We start from the raw sequence: 20,968 nt of genomic DNA, 5'->3' as shown, positions 1-20,968 counted from the left end.
CTAATAATTTCTCCGCCAAAAGAAAAGCGTCTTGCTTTTCTTTATGGTTTTGAAACTTTGAAGACATCGCCTTCAGTTTGTGCTCCAGCATGCGCAACAATGGGATAGCTTTTTCCAAATTACAGTCCTCCCTGCTGACTGCACGCGTGAAGAACTCAAAAGGACGAAGCATGTCTGTCAGGCTTTTAACTAGCTCCCATTGCGCCGCATTTAACCTCAGGTCCTCCTTCACAGCTGTACCCATTGTTAAGAAATACTGATCGAGTACAACAAACTGCTCATACAGACGCTCAAGCATGTAGAAGGTTGAGTTCCAACGTGTTGGCACCTCCTGGATGAGTGCTTTCACTGGCATTCGACGTTCATGTAGCAGGCTCCTCAGATGCTTCCGGGCCTCAAAAGAATGGCTGAAATGGTTGCACATTTTTCGGCAGGTGACCACTAACTGGCATGCTGGACTTTCTTTCTCCAAGAATTTTTTAACAACCAGGTTTATACAGTGCGCCAAACACGGCACTCTGAAATAGTCACCCAGTTCCATGGCCTTAACTACATTGGCGCCATTATCCGTGGAAACATAACCAATGGCGCGTTTTTTTGGAGACAGCCAGTGAAAGACCTTTGTGTTGAACTCATCCAAAATGTTTTCTGCTGTATGACGTCTCTCCAAGCCAAACATGGCTAGTGTTGCATGTTTCCGAGCAGCTTTAAAAACTTGGTCCAGGTCAGCACCTGCGTTTAGCTTTGCTTTAACCCCTGAAAAAGAGACCCAGTGTGCAGTGATGCACATGTAATCAGTGCCTGCGCCACTGGTCCACATGTCTGTTGTGAGATGTATAGTGTGAACAGCACTCTTCTGCAAAGCTGCCCCAATCACCTCCAGCACATCTTCATGTAGTGCTGGAACCGCAACTCGGGCAAAATAGTACCGGCTAGGAACCTTCCATTTAGGGCAGAGCGCTGCCACTAATTCGAGAAAACCAACCCCTTCGACAAAAGAAAAAGGGAGAAGATCCAGCGCTAGCATTTTAGCCAGCTTAGGTTATACAGACGCACCATTGGGTGGTTGCGGTCATATGGCGCGTCTGAAAACAACATTGTTTTAACGTTGCCCTGGACCATTTTACGGGACGATGATGACTTCTTCGACCCAGTTACGCTCGCTGATGAACTTTTTCGCATTGGTGTCTCACTCTGTCCCACACTCTTAGTGTGGCTCCCAGGGGTACTACTGGGTGTAAGTGAAGTGTCTTCCTCCTCGTCATCATCATCAGATGGAACATCAACGTTTTCTCGACTTGCAATTCGGGCTTCCTTGATCTGCTTTAGGTGCGCCAACCAATGGACAGTGTGCTGTCTCTTAAGATGACCTCTCTGGCCTCCAGTCCCATAGTTGGTACCAAGCTTACCACGACTAACTGCAAGCTTACAAATGCTACAAATGGCTATGTTTTCCCTTTTTGTGGAAACACTAAAGAAGTCCCAAACTGCGGACTTGAAATGTCTGTGGGGGCCGGAGGAGGCGATACTGGTGGTGGCCGTGCTGCTAATGCCAGATGAAGTGGAGGATGTGTGTTGCTGAACTTTACTATGTTGTGCACTTTCACCACCACTAATTGAGGTCGAGGTGGATTGAGGTCCCTTCTGGCGAGTAAGAAATATGGAAGCGGTACGTTGTGGTGTACTAGTTAACATCAATGATTCTGGTGTTCCCATTGCCTCCTCGTCGACTTCATCATCATGCTCAGCAGCTTGTCGGGCTAGGGTCAAAATGTCTGTTTGCTGCATGCCCGCTGGGGCTTCAGTGACGTTAGTGATGATGACTGCGTCGTCGTCGTGAGAGTCTTCAGCAGCAGGAGTATACGCCACTTCTTGTTGAGCGTCATCATCACACTCCATAACTTTGAGAGTTTCGACGACCTTCCTTTTACGCTTAGCTACCTTTGTCAGATCATGGTGCGCCTCCTCAACCTCACTCTCAGACGGCAGTGGTGCTGGTTCCCAAGTAAGATCCAGATCATCAGAAGGAGGTGGGCTTGAAGAAGATGTAGACACCAACACCCTTGATCTTTTCCTTGCTCGGGATGTGGAAGACAATGAATGATCATCATCAGGAGGAGTGGCTTCCTCGAATGATACCTCGGCTTGATTGTCGATTTCCAGATGTGCCCTAACTTCTGGAGGAACAACTATTGTGGCCACTTGTTGTGCCCCTCCATGCACCTCTGCTTGCTCCTCTCCTTGCGCCGCCTCTCCTTCCACATGTACTTGGGCTTGTACTTGCACATGTGATTGTTGTTGCGGCTGTGGTTGTTCAACACTCATCAGATGAGCTACAACAACCTGTGTTGATTGAGGGACATTGCTGCTGCTTTCTTGCGATGAGCCAACATCACTGGTCGATGGTGATTGAAGAACTATACTGGCTGCCTCTGAAGCACTCAAGGGCTTGGACCTAAGTTGGCGTGGTGGTGGTGGCACTGAGCCCAACGGAGCGGAGATGCTGCTCCCAGCTTGGTCCCCAGCAGATCCCGCTGCTGCTGCAGGCGTACTTTTTTTTATCCCAAAAAATTTGGCGGTCGTCATCACACCACTCTCCTTGGTAAGTGGCGCCACTTCCTTCTTCTGCTCCTTACTGGCAACTTTCTTGGTAGAGGAGCTACGGGCAACTTTTTTTGGGGCCATCTTCTTGAGATGTCACTCTGAACAGCAGGCCGCTGTTGCACAAGTTGCAGAGTTGTCTGTGGCGACACGTGACGTTGTGCTGCACACACCGCAGCAGGACTTCTTCCTGGCACTGGTGGTTCTCTTGTGCACCTACAAGCAATGGAAGACAGAGGAACATCAGTTATACGCCCCAAAAAAGCGACAAAAACCACAAAATTCTGCACAATCCCAGACCATCCATGGCCTGAATGGTGTTTAAATTCAAGAAGACACCCCACAGAAAGACTAGGCCCATGCAACACTCACCACCCCTGGGCAAAGGGCCCCACCAGCAGCCCCAAAAAAACGACAAAAAACACAAAATTCAGCACAATCCCAGCCCATCCATGGCCTCAATGGCGTTTAAATTCAAGAAGACACCCCACAGAAAGACTAGGCCCATGCAACACTCACCACCCCTGGGCAAAGGGCCCCACCAGCAGCCCCAAAAAACCGACAAAAACCATAAAATTCAGCACAATCCCAGCCCATCCATGGCCTGAATGGTGTTTAAATTCAAGAAGACACCCCACAGAAAGACTAGGCCCATGCAACACTCACTACCCCTGGGCATAATGGATGAAAAGTAGGCAAAATAAGTGCAGGCCTCAGACACTGCCTCTCTTCAAAATGGCCCCTTGCACCCCAAGCACATGTTGCCTGTACCAGCACTCAAGATGGCCACCACCACCACCCACATGGCCAGTCCAAATCAACAGTACACCCCAAAAAAAATGAAAAACACACAAAAATCACCACAATCCAATGCCATCCAGGATGTTTACATTAAAGAGAGTGAGACCCCACAGGCAGACTCAGTCCATGCACCACTCACTACCCCTGGGCAAAAGGCCCCAACAGCAGCCCCAAAAAAATCGACAAAAACCACAAAATTCAGCACAATTCCAGCCCATCCATGGCCTCAATGGTGTTTAAATCCAAGAAGACACCCCATAGAAAGACTAGGCCCATGCATCACTCACTACCCCTGGGCAAAAGGCCCCACCAGCAGCCCCAAAAAAAAAAAAAAAAACACAAAATTCAGCACAATCCCAGCCCATCCATGGCCTCAGTGGTGTTTAAATTCAAAAAGACTCCCCACACAAAGACTAGGCCCATGCAACACTCACCACCCCTGGGCAAAGGGCACCACCAGCAGCCCCAAAAAAACGACAAAAACACAAAATTCAGCACAATCCCAGCCCATCCATGGCCTCACTGGTGTTTAAATTCAAGAAGACACCCCACAGAAACACTAGGCCCATGCAACACTCACTACCCCTGGGCATAATGGATGAAAGCTAGGCAAAATAAGTGCAGGCCTCAGACACTGCCTCTCTTCAAAATGGTCCCTTGCACCCCAAGCACATGTTGCCTGTACCAGCACTCAAGATGGCCACCACCACCACCCACATGGCCAGTCCAAATCAACAGTACACCCCCAAAAAAACGAAAAACACACAAAAATCACCACAATCCAATGCCATCCAGGATGTTTACATTAAAGAGAGTGAGACCCCACAGGCAGACTCAGTCCATGCACCACTCACTACCCCTGGGCAAAAGGCCCCAACAGCAGCCCCAAAAAAATCGACAAAAACCACAAAATTCAGCACAATCCCAGCCCATCCATGGCCTCAATGGTGTTTAAATCCAAGAAGACACCCCACAGAAAGACTAGGCCCATGCACCACTCACTACCCCTGGGCAAAAGGCCCCACCAGCAGCCCCAAAAAAACGACAAAAAACACAAAATTCAGCACAATCCCAGCCCATCCATGGCCTCAATGGTGTTTAAATTCAAGAAGACACCCCAAAGAAACACTAGGCCCATGCACCACTCACTACCCCTGGGCATAATGGATGAAAGCTAGGCAAAATAAGTGCAGGCCTCAGACACTGCCTCTCTTCAAAATGGCCCCTTGCATCCCAAGCACATGTTGCCTGTACCAGGTCCAGCACTCAAGATGGCCACCACCACCACCCACATGGCCAGTCCAAATCAACAGTACACCCCCAAAAAAACGAAAAACACACAAAAATCACCACAATCCAATGCCATCCAGGATGTTTACATTAAAAAGACCCCACAGGCAGACTCAGTCCATGCACCACTCACTACCCCGGGGCAAAAGGCCCCAACAGCAGCCCCAAAAAATCGACAAAAAACACAAAATTCAGCACAATCCCAGCCCATCCATGGCCTCAATGATGTTTAAATTAAACAAAACAGTTGTATCATGCACCCTTAACCAACCCTGGTCCTACTGGATACTGTGGCTACCCACAATATATTTTATTGAATTTTCTGAAAAAGTTCCAAAATTGTAGTTGCAGCAACTGTAATGCCCCAAACAAACTTACTTGTGAAAGTTGATTTCTAATCCAAAAGTGATCCAAAGAAAGTCAAAAAGGCCTCAAATCCAAATATCCAGCAGCACCCACAAAAAGTAATCCTTCCAGGTCAAGGTCCAAATGAAAGTGACCAGCACATGAAGAAAGCACTGGGAGGAGCCTGCTGGACAGGAACAGGAAGTTGGAGACTGTGGGGCACTTCCTTCCTCCCCCCCCCAAAAATGTGCATGCAAATGTCAACCTGAGGAGTGATTCTGATAAAAATCACCATTTTCTGAAGGTTTATGCTGTTTGCTGGTGGATTTCTTGTGCAGAATTGCAAAATCGCTATTTCGCGAGTGCGAGATTGTTCCTGCCCGCCGCACCTACGTGTTCGCAATTGCCAACTCTCGCGATGCGTGCTGTGCAAGGTAAGGTGGCAAGCCGCGATTACGTATTCGCGGGCGCCAACTCCCGCGGGATCCCGCAGCAAGATCCAAAATGGCGCAGCACTCGCAAAATATCGAGAAAAACAACTCGGCAAACGCTGAATGACGGAAAGTGAACGCCGTGCGCCACGCCGCGCGCCGCAATATTGTATCACCAAGCAAAAAAATCCGCCGCATGCGAATTGAGGATTTTACGCCCATGCTTACTTTTTTCTTTATAGTCTTTCTCTCTCTTCTTATAGTGCCCCCTCTGTCGTCTCACTCTCTTTTTTTCTTGTTATACTCTTTATTCTCTCCTCATATTTCCATCTTTCACTTCATACTCTCCCTTACCTATTCATACTTTCCAGTTTAGTCATACTCACTTTATCTCCTTATATTGCAGTGTCTCTTTATACGTCCCTTTTTATAATACTTTGCCTTGTTTCATACTCCTCCCTCTCTTGTTGTAAGTCCTTTCATTTTCATAGTCCCACGTTTGTCCTCATAATCCTCCCTCACTTCTTATAAGTAATATAATAGAATATTTCATATGCTTATTTTTGTAATGTTATATATATATATTTTTATAACAGATTCTGTTTATCAATACTGAAAAAAATGTATCATGCCTACGAAAACTCAAAAGAGGAAACAACGCAAGAAAGGTGTTTATTTGAAGAGAAGTCATCCAGAAGATTTACATTAAGAACAAAAGTCCTGGTAGGAGAAGGAATACTTTTCTGAGGAAAATATTAAAGAGTAAGAGTAGTGTGCAGAAAGAGAAAAGTAGTATAAGTGTATCTGCAATGAAAAAGAAATAAAAGAATAAAGAGAATAATCATGGAAAATCATCTGCTGTGAAAATAGTGTATAGTAAAAGGTGAAAAAACCAATTTATGGAAATTAGGAAAAAATGTTTTTAATAGAGTTGTTTCAAATTTAATTAAAGAAATTAAGGAATGTAAAAAAAACAACATTTTATAAGAAGAAGAAGGGTATAGAAAATGTAGTTGAGAAAGCTTTAGAATTGAAAAGAAAACTATTTATTTTAGTATTCAATAGAATTCGATCACTAGATAAGTCAATCCATTTAATGAAGGCCAGAAGTAAGAGGAGAAGATTAATTAACAGAAGTAATTTTTTTGAAGAGTTTTTTTTGGGTGAATGGAAACATAGTTCAAGTTCTGAGCCTTTTTTAATGAATAAAGTTATCTTCAGAGTAATGATTTGTTGCATGCGGTTGACACTAGTGGTCGTGCTTATGAGGTTAGAAATGGTTGTCCTATTGAGAAAGAGAAAACTGTTCCTAGAAATGCAGAAGAAGTGTTAGCTGATGAAGTTTTAGGGAGACGTCCTAAAGATCCAGTGTATACTTGGAATTGTAGTAGTCTTTGTAGTGTACGGCAAGAATCTATTGATTTTTTACGCAATTTCTTACGTAACTATACTAAGAAAAGTGTTAAACAAAAGATTAAGGTGTTGCAAGGACTAGACCCTTGCAGAGTGAGAGAAAATACTGGTTTTCAAGGTCATTCTCTGGCTTGTCTTTCTAAAAAAGTATGTCGAAGTGTTTATCACCATTTCAGGATGTTAGCAGTACATCATTCTGAAATGAGGAAATTAGTCAGAAGATTGTATTATGCAAAAAGTCCAGCACTAATGTTAAAAAGTTGAACAGTGCTCTTTTGCATGGATCTGTATCAAATGTAATGAACGTTTGTGATGAAATTGAGGATAGTTATTTTGGTCCTGAGGAAGACAGTGCAGAAATTGAGACATTCATAGAAGGAAATGTAGAAGAGAATGTACAAGGTTGTAGTACAGAAAAGTTTGAGCAAAAAATTACAAAGTTTAAGGTGATTTCAGGTTAAAGGCCAAATTATTCTTGTATCTGTTGTCGACAAACTCATTATAAAAATCAGACCAGGACTGTTGATTTGTATTTAAAAGGTGAAAAGGAAAATAATATTGAGTGGAAGGATTTTGCAACTTATTTGTTGGTAGATAATTGTTTTAATTTGGGTTCTGATCAGCGTATTTGTAAATATTGTTATAACAAATTAGATGAGAACAAAATGCCTTCTAGCGCTGTGCATAATAATCTTGAGTTGGTAAATATTCCTTCTGAACTGATGGATTTAAATACCTATGAGTCTATTCTTATTCAATGTGTGCATCCATCTCAGGCTATTGTTCGTATGGAGCCTAAGACAGGAAAATTGCCTTCTTCAGATTTACAGAGAGGATTAAAGGGTTGTATATTTGCCTCTAGATTTAAAGAAAAATATTGAAACAATTGGTGTAAAAAATGTAGAGGATGAACCTTTAGTTATTCTTGTTAATGGCTTTCCTACTAAGAGTAAGAAAATCTGGCAAGAATTAGTGGATGTTAGGAAAGTGATAAAGGCAACGTTGTATCTGGTAAAAAAGAATCAATATTATAAAAATGTGTATGTGAGAGAAGAAGAAATAACTGTAGAAGAAGATAGTGTCTTGCCATCTGGACAAATTGAAAAAGTGGATGTGTCCAGAACTGAAGAAATCTACGAACATTACAGTGTTCATCCACTGCATTCTAAAGAAGTGATGGGGAATACTATAGAGTTATTCCAAATGAAAGAAGCAAAAGGAAGTCCCATTAGTGTATGGGAAAAAAGCTTGGAAGGTCGATGTTTCCCTCAGTTGTTTTCCACAGGAAAAGGAGGACGGTATGATGACCGACCTGTGCAGATTCTTGCATCTGAATTCCGGACATCAAGATTATATGCAGAAGATCCAAGATTTCGACAATGTATTCCGTATTTGTTTCATCTTTTGTTTGAGAGTGATTTGTCTGGACTTTCGTATGCAGTAAACCATATATTGAAAACAGGTGTGCATCTGCAAAATGTTTCGGCAAAGGAATTTATGGATAAAGTACTGCAGAAAGATAATGTTTTGGAATCTCAGCTAATTAATCTCATGGCATGTCAGCATGGTAGTAATGAGTACTGGTACCGTCGTCATGGAGAACTGAATTGTATGCTAAGGAACTTAGGAACTCCTACATGGTTTCTTCCTCTAAGCTGTGCTGAATATGCTTGGGATGATTTACTTCAATTTCTTCGAGAGGCAAATCCAAATATACTAAATATTGAATACAAGACACCTGGAGAATTGTGCTCTTTGGATCCAGTTAATGTATGCAGGTATTTCAATCATAGATTTGAAGCTATGATGTCTTTTATCCCCAATAAAAAAAATCCTCCTCTTGGAGAGGTTCTGGATTCCTTTTGGAGAAAGGAGTATCAAGCGAGAGGTGCTCCTCACATACATATGCTAATATGGATCAAAGATGCTCCTAAATTTGGAACTGAGTCAGATGATACTGTGCTGTTTTTTATTGAATATGCTACATGTGATATACCCAAAATTACACAAGACAAGGACATAAGATAGCAAGTCTTACGATTCCAAAGCCATCATTGTGGGAAATACTGTAGTCGAAAGTGCAAATCTAAGGACAAGTTCTACACCAAATGTCGATTTGGATTTCCACGTCCTGTAATATCGAAAAGAAGAGTGAACAGTTTTATATCATCTTTGCGACATACTTTCACAAGAAAGTCTCCAAAAAATACCTACAACTTGAAGAGTCAAAATACATAAATGACTACAACCCAGTCATTTTGTCTGTGTGGAATGCTAACATGGATATTCAATATGTTGCAGACAATTCCATTGCTGTTGCTCGATATGTAACATTCTACATAACCAAATCCGAAAAGACAGAATTGAAGGAAATGTGGGAAGAGATTTCCCATGAGAAGAGTCTTAGTAAGATATTATATAGTTACAGTTTGAAGATGTTATCTCATCGAGAAATTGCAGCGTATGAATGTTCAGATCGCTTATCATCTGCTAGTCTATACTCAAAATCTAGAAGAATCATTTGGGTGAGTTTAGGTCCTGCTGCAACACAAAATCGAGTACTAAAATCTGTACAAGAAATTGAATATTTAGCTGAAAAAGAGCCAGAAAGTACAGATATTGTGAAAACAAATATGTTGGATACATAACAAAATCAGAAAAGACAAAGTTGAAAGAAATGTGGGAAGAAATTTCCCACAAGAAGAGTCTTAGTAAAAAATTGTACAGTTTCAGTTTGAAGATGGTATCCCATCGAGAGATTACAGCGTACAAATGCTCGGATCGCTTGTCTTGTCTTTTTTTTTTCTTTTTTTTTAACTTTATATTCCTCCCCTCCTGATCACAGTGAATTTAATAACTCTTTGGCAGCGTCCTCGGAAGTTAGAAAGTAAGTACGTTCTTTGTGAATTATCTTTAACTTTGCAGGATTCAGCAGAAAAGCCTGTGCTCCTTTCGCCTGGAATTGGGGTATAAGCTGGCGTAATTGCCAGCGAAGTTGAACCGTGGCGTGACAAAAGTCAGGACGCACAAAAAATTCAATATCTTTGCCCTTACGTTTCCTATTTGGTCTGGCCAAATCATAAAGGGCTTCCCTAGCTAGAAAATTATTCAATGAGATCAGGATAGCTCGAGGTTTTGCGGCCATATCTTGTCGGCTCTTTTGAAAAGGGAATCTGTGCGCCCTTTGAATTTCTGTCTCCCATCTCCATTGTTTTAGTTCAGGAAAGGCTTCTGTAAAAAGATCAATCATGTATTGTCTGGGATTAGATCCTTCATTTCCTTCGGGTACACCAAGGACTCGAAGATTGTTCCGGCGTGATCTATTTTCCATATCAACCATCTTCCAATTAATATCTTCTTTTAGCCCCTCCATAGCCTTTATTATTGAATTTTGCTGAACCATAGAATCCTCTATTTGCGATATCCTGGCCTCTGTCTCGGTGACCCTTGCCACTGTGTCATTAGATATCTTCATTACTTTCCTCAGATTATTTTGCAGTTTTTTTACTGCCCCTTGAGTACGGAGGTTCTCTGTTCTTGTCTCCTCCCTATGATGTAGCATGACCTGATACAAAATCTCCAATGTTATTTCAGGTGTTTCATGTCCTTCCTTACTTATGCTAGCTGCGTTAGGTACGTTGTCGTCCTGTCTTAGTCTGTTAGGAGATTCTTCCGGATCTGATTCCGCTGAATCAGATAAATCATTATGTTGCGGATCAGAGAAAGATTTTTCAAAATCTTGCAGAGATTGGCCCCTTCTTTCCAACTCCTGTTCCTCAGTGCTTTCTGAGTCTAGGGCTTGAGACAAGTCTGTCATGGAATAAAATTTTCCTGCAGAGTCTATAGATTCCAAATCCTCCCCTAGAATCGATGGTCCAGAGCCCATTTGTTCTGACACCACTTCAAGTTGACTCATTTCTTCATTCGCCAGAGTATTTATATTATTACTGACTAACCCAGTAATGGGTACTTTACCAGGAATTGTATTCAAAGCATCAGGACTTTTTGAAAAGTTAGTTGAGCTACCGATTTTTTCCACAAACATTCCTGGTATTTTTTTTGGAATCGCTCCTTGCCTACAACTCCCAGAATCCACCTTGTTCAAGTTTTGTACATCCGTTAATGTTTGTACTTCTGGTGTACTTTCACTGTGAGAGGGATCTATTACAGTCATATTTTGAGAGACTCTCTCATATGAGGCTCCAGCAGAAACTGTGCTAGTTGTACTCACTGCGCCAGTTGCTGATAACACTGTCAATGTCGCCTCTCCATTAATCTCCTGTGTTGCCGCTGTAGCCGCCCTTGTCTTTGGCTTCTGCTGCCTTTGAACCACTGTATTGGGGTTTTTTGGCGCCATTATCCTTGTCCGCCCGCCGGGGTAACGCTTTTTCCCCTGTAATTGTGGCCGCTGTAGCTGCTGCTGGCGTTCTCTGCTCTTCGGTGCTGTTTGGTAATCGCTCTGAATTCTCTGACCAGGTGTGGAGACGGGGGAGGGGTAGGATCGCTGCTGCCACGCTGCTTGCAGAAAACGCGAGTAGCTCTTCCACGGGTCTAACCGCATACCAGAGTCGACAGCCGACAGCTATCCGAACAAATCCGTGAGTTTTTAATTTATTTTCTCCAAATATTCAGACGACTGCAGTCCGTCTCTGCTAATACTGCTGCTGCTATGCTCCGTTATCAGTCCGTATCCTTTGCGGTGACTTGTGGAGCCGGTCGGGAACCTCTGCTGCGCTGCTCACTCGGACACTATCGCGTCCGCCATCTTGCCCCCGCTCGGATCGCTTGTCATCTGCAAGTTTATACTCAAAGTCTAGAGGAATCATTTGGGTGAATCTAGGTCTTGCTGCAACGCGAAATCGATTACTTAAATCCATCCAATAAATCGAATATTTAGCTGTAAATGAACCGGAAAGTACAGATATTGTCAAAAAGAACATGTTGGATATATATTATCCAAATAGAAGTCATCATCTTGAAAACATGTGTCTCTATGAAGTGCTTCAAAACTATATTTTTAAATGGCATGTTACAGAAAACATCAAAAATGGTATATATGCCGTGGTTGGTTCTGAAGGAAGTTTGGTGAAACGAAGAAAAGGACATTTGATTAATCACCGTAAACCGAGTTGCGAAACACCTGACAAAAGGGAATTTTACTATTGTGCTCTTTTGCAACTTTTCAAGCCATGGCGTTCAGAATTGGAATTACTTGGAGATTTCGAGAGCTATGAAGATTCCTTCAACGCAAGTAAAGATACTATTGAATGTCCTGTTTTTGCTAATTATGTGAAAATGTTGAATGACGAAATAGAGCAAGAAGCTACAATTGCAGCTGAGATTGCTAGAGACAGTTCTCAAGACAGTCAAACTTCTGCTCCGTTGAGTCAGGACCCACTAGGAGAACCAATTGTTCAAAATGAAGCAGCAACTGCTATGGAAAAGGTGGAAACAGCAATGTATCAAGCTCAAGGAGTTGTAACAAACTTAGGAAACTTGGAAGAACAACTAAATGTTGAGCAGAAACAAATATATGACCAAGTGAGAGAACAGATTGACCATGGATTACTTCATGCAAAGAAAGAGTGCTGTTGCTCATCATTTCAACCTATCCGAATGTACGTGAGTGGACAAGCTGGAACAGGAAAAAGTTTTTTAATTAAAGTAATAACAACTTATCTACAGAAAACAACTGAGTCGCATTTGTCTTGTGTTGTCACTGTCCTACTGGGTTGGCAGCACACAATATTAAAGGAATTACTTTACATCGTTTATTAATGCTACCAGTAGAGCATTAAAACAAATTAGAATACCACAACCTATCTGGAGAAGCTTGTTGTGAAGTTTCAAGAGTCTTGAGGAAAATGAAACTTCTCATTATTGATGAGGTAAGCATGGTATCAAACTTAATGCTCGCCTTTGTGCATTTAAGAATGCAGCAAATTCTTAAAACAGAGTATGACGTATTATTCGGAGGAAAATACGTCATCGTTTTTGGAGATCTTCTACAACTTACTCATGTAAAAGGACAACCAGTGTTTAAAACACTGGCGCATGAAGATACCAGAAAGTCTTTTGGGAGCATTGGAAATGTAAACATTTGGTCATATTTTGAGTATAAGGAACTTATTACAAATATGCGACAGGCAAATGATGCTGATTATGGAACTATTCTTCAAGATATAAGAATTGGAAAAGTGACTGAATATGGCAAACAAGCTTTACAGAGACGATTACTTTCCAATTTGTTTCCGATTGAAAACATTGTCCCAGAGAAAATATACATGAGAATTGCAGAAAACAAATCTGTAATCTGCTTAATGCCAACACTGCGTGAATGTTCAATATTCAATGAAGACATGTTAAAGTTGGAAAATGAAGAAATTATACAATTGGAAGCTATCGATAACATAGAACATGAAGGAATCACTATTATTTTGACTGAAAAGTTGAAGAGAAAATTGGATTCTTCAGAGAAATCGATAAGTAGAACTGATGGTTTAGAAATGAATGTATATGCATGTGTAAACTGTAGGGTAATTTTATGATGTAATTTGAATGTGGAAAAAGGTTTAGTAAATGGAGCAATGGGTAAAATAGTTAATTTTGTTAATTTTGTAAATAGAGATGGTATAGAATTTGATGAAATTGAAGAAGTAAAACAATTTAGTCATTGTTCATCTCGGTTTTTGCTTGTAAAAGATTTGTATGTTCACAGATAACAGTTTCCTATTTGTTTGGCGTATGCGGTGACCATTCATAAATCTCAAGGTTTAAGTGTATATAGTGCTTTAATGAATATTGGAAGTACTATGTTCAAAGAGGGTATGGCGTACGTTGCTTTGTCTCGAGTGAGAACTTTATCTGGATTGTACTTGATTGATTTTGATGAGACAAAGATTAGTGCAGATGCAAGTTGTGTGAAAGAGTATAATAGGTTAAGAAGAGAATATGCAGCCAATCTAGGTCAATATCCAATATTTGAAAAGCGTGTGGTAGGTAGAAAAAGAAGATTTGAGAAAATCTCTAGTGAAGCTGGAGAGAAAGGAAAAAACCAAGATGAAGTTGTGATTGAAAGCAAAAAGAAAAAGGACAGTATTGAAGAGAATGTTGGTTATCAGTTTGAAAATAGTTCTGGTCTCAACTGCTATGCTACTGTAGTTGTTAATGTTGTTTTTTTTCTTGAAAGTTTGCTACACCAAATTGTTGAAAAATTATGGAAAGAGAACAGACCCATACTGAGGAGAATTTGGAAATTACCTTGAGGGTAATTGAAGAACTAATCATTTCTGTCACAGTCAATGAGAGTAAAGAAGGGGAAATTAGTGCTGCAGACATGAGCTATGATTTCGAAGACGAAAGCTTTGATGCAGATTTTGTGGAAGCATTAAATTATGTTGAAATTTTAGAACAAAATAATTCCAAAACTGCTAACGAGGGAATTGATGTGTATGAAATACCTGATGAACTTGTTTTAGAAGCTCTGTTAAATTATGAGCTGTTAGAAGAATACATTTATTGTGTAAAAATAATAAAGGTTTGAGCACTATCTACTAATGTATTCATTGTACTAAAAGTGAAGCACTTATAGATTCAGTTATACATTCTTTACATTTTTGTATTGTTTTAAAACATGCAAAGTGGGTCTGAGGGCATGGATTGCTTAAAATCCCTATGGACTATACATGCAGTCTTCTATGCATCTGCAAACTTGTGTTTTATACCTTTAATTCCACAGTCTGTATCCTCCTACTTCCACTAAACACTCTGACACTGCTGTTTCAGTATTGTTTGAGTCATTCAGCAGTATGTGCTTATCTATGTACTGTGGTAAAACTGAAGCTGTTATAAATTTAGTTAGGCACTTTGTTTGCAGAACTATAATCATCTAGGCAGTACTTAAGTATTCGTGGAGCAAAGTAGGTCTTACGCCATTGACTGCTTTAAACCCCTATAGAGAATGCATGCTGTCTTTTATGCACCTGCAAACTTGTCTTTTATACCTTCAATTCCCCAGTCTGTATCCTTAGACTTCCACCAGACACTCTGACACTGCTGTTTCAGTATTGTAGTGATCCAGTCAGCAGTATGTTCTTTTCCATTGTACCGTGGTAAAACTGAAGCTGTAATAAATTCAGTGAGGCACTTTCTTTGCAGAACTGTAATCATCCACTCACTATCTAGATACGCATGGATTAAAACAGGCCTTAGGCTATAGACTGCTTCAAACCCCTATAGACTGTGTTTGTAGTGTTCTATGCACCAGCAAACTTGTGTTTTATACCTTCAATTCCTCAGTGTGTATCCTTACACTTCCAGCAAACACTATCATGCTAGTGTTTCAGTATTGTAGTGAACCATAGAGCAGTATGTGCTTACCTATACACTGTTGTAAAAGTAAAGCTGCTACACATTCAGCCACACACTCTGCTTGCGGAATTGTAATCATTCAGTCAGTACCTAAGTACTCATGGTGAAAGTGGGCCTTAGGGCATGGACTTCTTGAATGTCCTATAGACTATGCATGCACTGTTCTATGCACCTGCAAATTTACCTTTTATATGTTCAATACCCCAGTCTTTATCCTTACGCTTGCACGAAACACTCTGTCATTCCTATTATAGTTTTGTAATCATTAATCAGTGTGTAGTAATCCATTCACTTCATTCAAACAGTAACCAGCAGATGTACAATAAGTGGTACATCTCCTGAGATATGCCAGTTATTGTGCACTGTGACACCACCACCATGGATGCATTGTATTTACAATGTGGTGTATTATGAGGCAAAAACGGCACAGATATGTGATGTATTTATGTTGTGAAGGTGGTGCATTGCTTAACTTGCGTTAGAAACACAATGCAGCTCCAGCAATGCCCTTGGGACCCTATGCTTACAATGCTGTGTCAATCCTTACACCTGTTTCAAGCAGATGCAGGGGTTTTGATGCAGCATAAGCGTAAAAGTGACTGAAGGAAATCTTATAGATTTCACGTACTCACTTTTTGGAGGTGTTCCTTGACACCACCCCTCTGCGCAGGAAAGCCTCCTTCTGGTGCAGGGCTTTACAGTGTGATGCACCTTCCATATGCATGTCATTGTAAATACCACACACCATGGCACACCTTTTGCATGATGCAACAGATGTGTAAAAGAGGCACAAGGGGGTTGTAAATCCTCTCCTAACACATACAAATTCACCCAGGCAGTTTCACCAGCCGTGCAAATTGAAGAATAGATTTGTAACATATTTATATGGATATGTTACATTCAAGTGTTTCGGAAGTACTACACTACACTATAAATACCTTATATATTTATGCTGTAGCACTTCCCTATAGTTCTGCACTTTCACTTTCACCATACAGTAGTAATGTATTCATTCATTCATTTATGAACTGCACATTCATTCTGACAAACTTTATACACTAACATAGAAATATTGTTATTTCTTTGACCACTGAAGGTAGTTCTCAAAAGAACTGGTTTTTTTGTGTTTTTAGTTTTCTATTTTTTTTTTTTTAACAAGTTTTTTTTTTAAAACTAAAAAAATAGAACCGGAACCCAAAAAGTGTCCAACAGGAACAAAATGGAATGTGAAAAAAAACTAATGACGATGACAGTGATGCTCACGCTTCCTGCGTTTTATCAGGTCGATGGACTGTTCCCCGTAACATAAAAATTTGTTATAATAAATGCAGAGGATTTTAACTTCACAAAAATCATGTTCGATATGTGGTTGTGGACTGCTTCCCACAGGTGGTGGTGGTGCACTTGATGTAGTTGCTACAGCAGCAGGTGGGTCCTCTTGCAACCTCCATGTGTTGCAGCTCTTGCAAAATTGTTGGGGTGCAAGGTCTTCACGTGCCGCACCTTTCTTGCAGTGCCAAATGAATATTTTTTTGCAGGATTGCCACCGGAAAGTGTAGTTTGACAAATTTTATAGGTCACAAGAGGTGCATTGACCTCTTTTATCCCCTTGAGGGAAAGTAAAAAACTTCCAAATGACCGCCTCTTTTTCCTTCCTCTGAGATGCTTCTGCAACAAATTATCCATCAGAGGAGTGGCTGGAAGATGAGTCCATAGGTGTTGTCATTGTTCTAATTTGACAGGCTTCAGAGAAGAGATACTTCTTCTTAGAAAGTCAAAGTAGAATGATTTAAATAGGAGGGGTCTTTCAAGAGTTGGAATAGGAAGTGTTATGAACCAATCTAGTCCCTTCTTTTCAAATCACATGGCTTTGTGTACGCTTACGGTGTGTTTACGGTGCTCTTACGATGCGAGTGTGAACGACGTACTACCGCGATTTACATAATTGCTTTTAAAAGTAATATACGCTTATTATAAGTTAAAAAAAACTAGTTTCATGGTTATCCCAGATAACGTCTTCCCTGAATATGTATATTAAATACATAAATATATGTTTTTGAACAATTACATACTTTCGCGGGGTGCGCGTACGGAACGCCATACATGATGTCACGCAGAAGCGCTGATGCGATGCGCAACGTCAAAGTGTATCCGTATCGTGTATGCGGGTTTGCGCAGAGGACTATTTACTGCTCAAAGTATGGTACGATCGCACATCAAAAAAATGAAAAAGGAATTATATAGAATTTCACTTTAATATATTTAAAAAAAGTGTAATTAATAAAAAAAATTGGAAAGTACTTTTGTTATTGTTTTACATAAAGAATATGAAATATAACTTAGAAAATAAAATAAATATAAATATTTATAATAAAAATGTAAGAAATTAGTATAAAAAGAAAGAAATATAATAATTCATTCCTTAAAAAACTTATCATTTACAAAACCTTTGAAATTCACTGAAAAAAAACATAGGTTTCAGCCACGTTATAGTTAGGAATTAGCCTTTAAAAAACCTTGCAGATTCACTGAAAAAAACATAGGTTTCGCACACGTTATAGTTAGGAATTAGCATTTAAAAAACCTTAGAAATTCACTGAAAAAATCATAGGGATGTCATGAGTGATGTCACAGACCATGTCATCAGTGATGTAATGTGTGAAGTCATCAGCATTGCATTGCGGGCGCGCTAGTTATAGTTAGCTGAACTAACTATAACGGGGGAATTTCAATGCTTTTGTATGAGTGAAATGTCCAGCTAACTATAACATGTGTGAAACCTATGTTTTTTTCAGTGATATATATATATATACATATATTTATTTATATATATATATATATATATATTGAACACAGTCTCACCAACGCAATCCCTCCATCGATATGCGGAAAGAAACAACACTGGAGCCGTGGCCTCGGTATTTAGTGCAGTTTAATCAGAACACAACGTCCTACGCGTTTCGGAGTAGACTTACTCCTTCTTCACGGGCAAGAATGTGCGTTTCAAAACAATTGATAAAGTAAAATAAAACATCACATGATAGTAGACATAAACAAAATACTTCGTCATTTTCATCTCAATGCATTTAATTTATCAAAAAACTCTAATTAGCTTAATTCTGCTAATATCATAGTTTTGATTCAGCCAATGTCTCCATATCAAATAATGATGGCAGAAATGCAATTTCGAAAAAAGACTCGCAGCGCCCTCTTATATGATCATCTACATCATATGTACGCCTGCTTTGGATACCACATTTATAGTGTTCGCTGTGTAAAACAATCCATCAACCTTTCATCATGTTTCACAATAACCAATTTCAAAATAATTATTAAATTAAATTTGAAAAACTAGAAACAGTGAATCCGGGGCGCGAACATTCAAACACTAAAAGGACTCTCTACGGCGATTTAGTGCGGTGTGCTACGCCGGTTTCTATTCTTGACGCAGTCAGTATTGCTTAATACATCTATACTTGTTGGTCATAGAACAGCTTATCATAATAGCTTTGAAGCCCAAGTGGGCTAAATATTCATAATTTGTTATTGTACTTTATATTAAACATTAATAGTACATACAGCCCAAGTGGGCTCAGTATTCCAACTTTTCACGTAACATAGTTCATATTTATGAGCTAGAGCAGAGTCTTGTAAGAGAATCTTGCCCAAGTGGGCTAATTCTTAGTATTAATCTCATCTGCCCAAAGTTCGGATCCCAGAAGCCTTACAGTAGAGCCCATTTTGAGCAAAGAAAGAACAAGCACAACATTAGCGACAAATATCTCAATAACTGTGCAAAACGACCAAACTAAAGAAAGAGGTGATCACCCACCGGGAACAACAAGCCAAGAGTATACCTCCTCCTTCTCAACCGCTATGCCAACGTCCTCACCAGAGACCCTACGACAGTTAGAGAATAATCTGGTTACCGAGGAGGAACCGGACTCAGATATATACGAAACTGGGATGTCCATTTCAAGTGAATCTAGTGGGTCAACGGACACAAGCGAAACGAGCGCAGGCATATTCGACGCAACCGGTGGGGATCTAGGCCCCAATGACTCTCGAAACACCGGCAAAACTGGGCAAGGCACAAATTCCCGGAAAAAATTGGGGGAAAAAAGGACCAAACGATCAAAGCAAAGTAATCTCACAAATGAGGAGACTACAGATCCAGGCACTAATACTGATAACGTCAAAGAAAGAACAAACTCCACACTGTAAAGCCCATCAACTATATCGTCCACTGAACCCTCACTGAGTGAAGTACTGAAATCCATCAAGAACTTCCGTAAGGATGTAAAAAAAGATAGCCAAAGAAACCACGCTGCTATCGAAAAACTACAAGGTGCAATCAAGAAAGTTGGAAATATCTGTACCGAGATGTCTGACAGAATGGCCTCAGTTGAAGAGCGCACGGAAAATTTGGAAACTGACGTTACCGAGCTGCGCAAAACGGAAAAGGAGCATGATGGGATCATAAAAGATCTCATGTTAAAAGTGGAGGATGTTGAAAATAGATCAAGAAGGAATAATCTGAGGTTTCCCGGAATCCCCGAAGGGTTTGAGGGAAACGATGCAAGAGGATCCATGGTCAACCTCCTCAAATATGCCTTCCCGGAACTTGCGGCCTGGGACATGGAGAGGGAAATACAGTGGGCTCACCGATTCCCTCTGATGCTACCTAAACACCCTCAGAAATCACAGCAATATCCCAGAGCTATGCTAATTAACTTTGGAAACTCTCTCCTCAGAGAATCAATATATGATCTAGCCAGACCAACAACTCAAAGGGAACATAAAGGGTTAAAAAAATTTGTTAGACCTGACTTCGCTCACTCCACTGTAGAAAGAAGATGGAAGATGCGACAACTATTTACACCCTTCGAAAAAATTGGTGCTACTGTCTTCCTCCAAAACCCAGCGAGACTAAAAATAATATATAAGGGCACAACGAGAAGCTTCATCAGCGAAATACAAGCCCAGGATTATCTAAAATAACTATTAGAGTCTGGGACAAGAAATTCTAGAACAATGGCAAAAGAAAAATAGAGAGAACATGAACAATGAACATTACGTAAATGTGAAACTCTAATTTGAAGTGCTTGAAAACACGGGGGATTAAAATGAAGATACAAAAAGGGGGAAAAAAATTAAAAAAGGGGCGGGAGTATGAAACACACACCAATCCAATTCGCACTAACCAAGAATATACAGGGCCAGGACACACCTGGCGGGCTAAAGCGGGCGGATCGCATGGACGCCTACACCTGGGTACTCTGGCACCTAGGGTGCCTCATTGGAAGGAAAGGGGGTAGGGGGGCGGGGGGGTATAGCTGGGGCGGGGAAGAGCTGAGGAGGGGGGACTGTAAGATAGGAGAGGGGGAGAACAGGGTCGAGAACTCCTATAAGGGACATATGACATACTTAGAGATCAGTAAGAAAGAAAGACTAAGAAAAACAGATTGTTTCTGGAGATGGTCCATGAACTACTCTGATGGCTAAGATCAATATATTGTCTATGAATATATGTGGCCTTAACGATTTAAAGAAGCGACAGAAAGTATCAGAGAGTCTTAAAGCTTCCGGGGCAAATGTCGTCTGCCTACAGGAGACACATATTGAGGGGTCGCAGTAATATTTACTAAAAACACTAGGATATCGCCTCATCGTAGCTACAACGCAGGGGACATGGACCAGGGGGGTTGCCATTTTAT

The sequence above is a fragment of the Lissotriton helveticus genome, chromosome 5_1 (assembly GCF_964261635.1).
Source record: "Lissotriton helveticus chromosome 5_1, aLisHel1.1, whole genome shotgun sequence".
In the NCBI taxonomy this organism is placed as follows: domain Eukaryota; kingdom Metazoa; phylum Chordata; class Amphibia; order Caudata; family Salamandridae; genus Lissotriton; species Lissotriton helveticus.
Note: the sequence above shows the minus strand (reverse complement) of the source record.